This window comes from Chlorocebus sabaeus, chromosome 21 (assembly GCF_047675955.1).
Source record: "Chlorocebus sabaeus isolate Y175 chromosome 21, mChlSab1.0.hap1, whole genome shotgun sequence".
NCBI lineage: Eukaryota > Metazoa > Chordata > Mammalia > Primates > Cercopithecidae > Chlorocebus > Chlorocebus sabaeus.
In genome coordinates, this window is record NC_132924.1 from 93,039,729 (window position 1) to 93,044,616 (window position 4,888).

Below are 4,888 nucleotides of genomic sequence, written 5' to 3' on the forward strand. Positions count from 1 at the left end.
AACATGGAGTGCAAATATCTATTTGACATATTATCATACTCTGGATATAAACCCAGGAGTAGGGTTCCTAGATTATATGGTAGTTCCATTTTTTTAATTTGGGGGGCATCTCCATACCATTTTCCATAATGATTGTGCTAATTTACAGTCCCAAGAACAGTGTACATGGGTTCTCTTTTCTCTGTATCCTTTTTAATACTTACCTTTGGTCTTTTTGATAATAGCCACCCTAACAGGTGTGAGGTAATATCTCATTGTGATTTAATTTGCACTTCTCAAATACTTAGTGATGTCAAACAATTTTCATATATCTGGTGGCCATTTGTATAACTTCTTCCTGGCTAACCCGGTGAAACCCCGTCTCTACTAAAAAAAATACAAAAAACTAGCCGGGCGAGGTGGCGGGCGCCTGTAGTCCCAGCTACTCGGGAGGCTGAGGCAGGAGAATGGCGTGAACCCGGGAGGCGGAGCTTGCAGTGAGCAGAGATCTGGCCACTGCACTCCAGCCTGGGTGACAGAGCGAGACTCCGTCTCAAAAAAAAAAAAAAAAAAAAAAAAAAAAGAAATGTCTATTTAGGTCCTTTGTCCTTTTTAAAAATTGGATTATTTGTTTTCTTACTAGTAAGTTGATTAAGTTACTTATATATTTTGAATATTAACCACTTGTCAGACTGTGGTTTGCAAATATATTATCTCATTTTGTAGGTTGTCCCTTCACTCTATTGATTGTTTCCTTTACTGTGCAGAAGTTTTTGATGTAACCTATTTGTCTATTTTTGCTTTGGATGCCTGTACATTTAGAGTCATATCTAAAAATCATGCTTAGACCAGTGTCATAGAGCTTTTCCCTTTTGTTCTTTTCTAGTAATTACACAGTTTTAGGCCTTTCATTTAAGTCTTTAATCCATTTTGAGTTTATTTTTGTATATGACAAAAGATATGGGTTCTTTTTGTTTGTTTGTTTTACATTCTGTTAGTATGGTATATCACATTTATGTATTTGCTTATGTTGAACCATTTTTGCACCCCAGGGATAAATTCCACTTTATCATGGTGAATAAGGGTCTTAAGTTTGTCTTTGATGGAAGACTTCTAATTATTTATTAAATCTCCCTACTTATTATTTATCTATTCTGATTTTCCCTTTCTTCATTATTCAGTGTTGATAGGTTGTATGTGTCTAGGTATTTGTTCAGTTTGTTAGTGTACAAGTGCACCCCCTTATGATTATTTATATTTCTGTGGTATCAGTTGTAATGTCTCCTTTTTCATTTATAATTTTATGTATTTGAGTCTTCTCTCGTTTTTTTAAGTTAGTCTTGCTAAAGGTTGACCAATTTTGTTTATTTTTATTCATTTATTTATTTTTGAGATGCAGTCTTGCTCTGTCACCCAGGCTGGAGTACGGTGGCACAGTCTCCACGACTCACTGCAAGCTCCGCCTCCCAGGTTCACGCCATTCTACTACACGCACCTGCCACCACGCCCGGCTAATTTTGTTTTTGTATTTTTAGTGGAGACAGGATTTCACCGTGTTAGCCAGGATGGTCTCGATCTCCTGACCTCGTGATCCGCCCGCCTGGGACTCCCAAAGTGCTGGGATTACAGGCATAGTCTGTTTATCTTTTTAAAAAATCAACTCTTATTTGTGTTGATGTTTTCTATGATTTTTCTAGTCCCTATTTCATGTATCTATATGCCGATCTTATTTCCTTCATTCTACTAACTTTATGCATAGTTTATTCTTCTTTTTCTAGGTATTTGAGGTGTAATGTTTGGTTATTTATTTTCTTTCATTCTTTCTTTCTTTCTTTTTTTTTTAGGGGAAAGCGTGAATGCAGTCCCCCACTACTGCAAATTACACATTTCAGTTTCCTACATTTGGGGAAATCACAGGGGTCAGCATATCCGGACTGCAATGGATAAGCTTCGCCCTGGGAAAACCACCTTCATGACCATGGTATCTCCCCTGCCAGGTAAGTGTGTGTTCAGTTATTTCTTTGATATATTGCTTCTGTTTTCATGCAGGTGTTTATATGTTTCATGTAGGTCTAACTTCACTCTTAGAACCACTTTTGCTGCATCCCCTAAGTTTTCATATGTTGTTTTTCTATTTTTGCTTGTCTCAAGATGTTTATAATTTCTCTTTCAATTTTATTTGACCCATTTGTTGTTCAGAAGCATGTTGTTTAATTTTCACATATTGTGAATTTTCCAGAATTTCTCCATTTATACCGTTTTATTCATACCATTGTGGTCAGAAAAAAATTCTTGATGTTATTTCAATTCTCTTAAAGTTGTTAAGACTTGTTCTGTGCCTACCATGTGATATGATTCTAAACCAACATGTGTATTCTATCCCTATTGGATGGACTGCCTTGTATATGTTTCTTTGGTCCATTTGGTCTAAAGTATAGTTCAAGTTCAATGTTTTGCTATTGCTTTTCTGTCTGGATTATCTGTTCATTGTTAAAAGTGGGATATTGATGTCCCCTACTATTGTTATATTGCAGTCTATCTCTTTCTTCAGATTTATTAATATTTGCTTTATATGTTTAGATGTTTTGATTGGTGGTGCATACATGTTTATAATTCCTACATCTCCTTGATAAATTGAACCCTTCATCATTATATAATGATCCTTTTTGTCTTGTTATATAGATTTTTACTTAAATAACAGTATAGCTACCCTTGCTGTCTTTTGGCTTTCATTTGAATGGAATATATTTTTTCATTCTTTCACTTTACTGTATTTGTGTCCTTAAAAAGTGAAATGATTCACATAATTGATTTTTTTAAAACTCTATTTAGCCACTCTGTGTTTCTTGGTTGCAGAATTTAATCTGTCTTCTAGGTAATATATTGATAGGTAAGGGCTCACTAATGCCATTTTGCTCATTGTATTCTGGTTGTTTTGAAGATCCTTCGTCCTTCCTTTTTTTCTTGCTGTTTTCCTTTGTGATTAGATAATATTCTCTAGTCGTATGCCTTAGATTTTCTACTTTTTACCTTTTGTATATCTACTATAGCTTTTTTATTTGTGGTTACCATGAGGCTTAATGTAAAACATTTTATATATTATATAGAAGCTATTTTAAGCTGATAACAAACTTAATTTTCATTGCATAAGATAACTCTACAAATTTACTCCACCCACATACATTTTTATAGTTTTAATACCAAATTTAAATGTTTTTGTATTGTTTATTCCCTAACAAATTATTGCAGCTATTTAGTAGTTTTGTCTTTTAATCTTCATACTAAAGACAGAAGTAATTTACACACCATCATGATAGTATCAGAGTATTCTTAATATGGTTGTGAAATTATTTTTACCTGTGAGTTTTATATTTTCATTTTTTTGTTACTAATTAGCATCTTTTAATCTCATCTTGAAGTACTACCTTTAACATTTTTTGTAAGACAGATCTGGTGATGATGAACTCCCTCAGCTTTTGTTTGCTTGGGAAATCTATCTCCTCTTTATTTCCAAAGAAGAGCTTTGCTAGGTATGGTATTCTTGGTTCACAATTGTTTTCCTTCAGCATTTTGAATATACTTGAATATTTGAATATTTCAAAATATCCATTTTGAAAGTAGAATAATAATTCCACTTTCTCCTAATCTATATCTGCTAAAAAGTCCCCTGCTAAAACTACTGAAACTCCCTGATACGTGATTTACGTCCTTTGCTGCTCTCAGTATCCTGTCTTTGATTTTTGATAATTTGATTACAATGTCTTGATGTAGACTGTTTGGATTGACTCTGATTGGGACATTTAACCTTTTGTATCTGGATATTTATATCTTTCCCCAGATTTGCAAAGTTTTCTGCTATTATTTATTTGAATAAAATTTCTGCCACTTTTCTCGTCATAAAGTTTCTATGATTTGGGTTTTCCTTTTTTGATGCTATTCCATAAATCTCATAAGCTTTCTTCTTATTTATTTTGTTTTCTTTTTTCTGTTTTCTCAGTATATTTACATTACTTCAAGTTCACAGATTCTTATACTTAATTTGCTGTTAACTTTCTGTATTAACTTTTTTTTCCATTCATCATATTTTTAGGCTCTAGAATTTTCTACTTGATTTTTTAATAATGCAAAAATTATTTAATGATAAAGATATTCATAGACTCAAATAATTAATTTAAAATATTAATCATTTAATAATTATTTATAATTATATAATTTAAATAAATAATTTTAACTGCAAAATTTTTCGTTTCAAATCACTTATCGCTTTTCTGATTTCAATAAGTCGTTTCTCTGTATTTTCCTGGAGTTTGCTGATCTTCCTTAAAATAATTACTTTGTATTCTTTGTCAGGAAATTTGTAGGCTTTCATTTGTTTGGGGTCAGCCTCTACATTCTTGTGGTGGTATTATGTCTTCTTGCTTTTTCATATTTCTTGTTGTCTTATATTGATGTATGTGCATTTGATGGAGTAGTCACCACTTGCAGACTTCAAAGGCTAGTTTCAGTGTGGAAAGATCTCCCCCTAAGTGGGAAGAGAGGCTGGGAGCAGAATGTGATGGTTAATATTAGGTGTCAATTTGACTGAATTGGGAGATGCCTAGATGGCTGCTAAAGTATTTTTCTGGGTGTGTCTGTATGGGTGGGTTGCCAGAGGAGATGGACATATAAGTCAATAAAGTGGGAGAGAAAGTCCCATCATCAGTATGGGTGGGCACCATACAATTGGTTGCCCACACAGCTAGAACAAAGCAGGCAGAAGTAGGAATAAGCAGCTTGCTGATTCTCTCACTTTCTTTCTCTTTCTGTGCCAGATGCTTGACTCCTCTCCTCCTGTCCTTGAACATCAGACTTCAGGTTCTTTGGCCTTTGAACTCTGTGACTTGCACCAGTAGCCTCCCAAAGGCTCTTG

General features: G+C 33.8%; 1 non-coding gene across 1 annotated transcript; it reads right to left on the minus strand.

The window, feature by feature from the left end:
• Positions 1 to 1,820: 1,820 nt before the first annotated feature.
• LOC119626357 (U1 spliceosomal RNA) lies at positions 1,821 to 1,984 on the minus strand. Its single transcript, XR_005242532.1, has one exon. It is a non-coding gene; the product is annotated as a U1 spliceosomal RNA (small nuclear RNA).
• Positions 1,985 to 4,888: the final 2,904 nt, after the last annotated feature.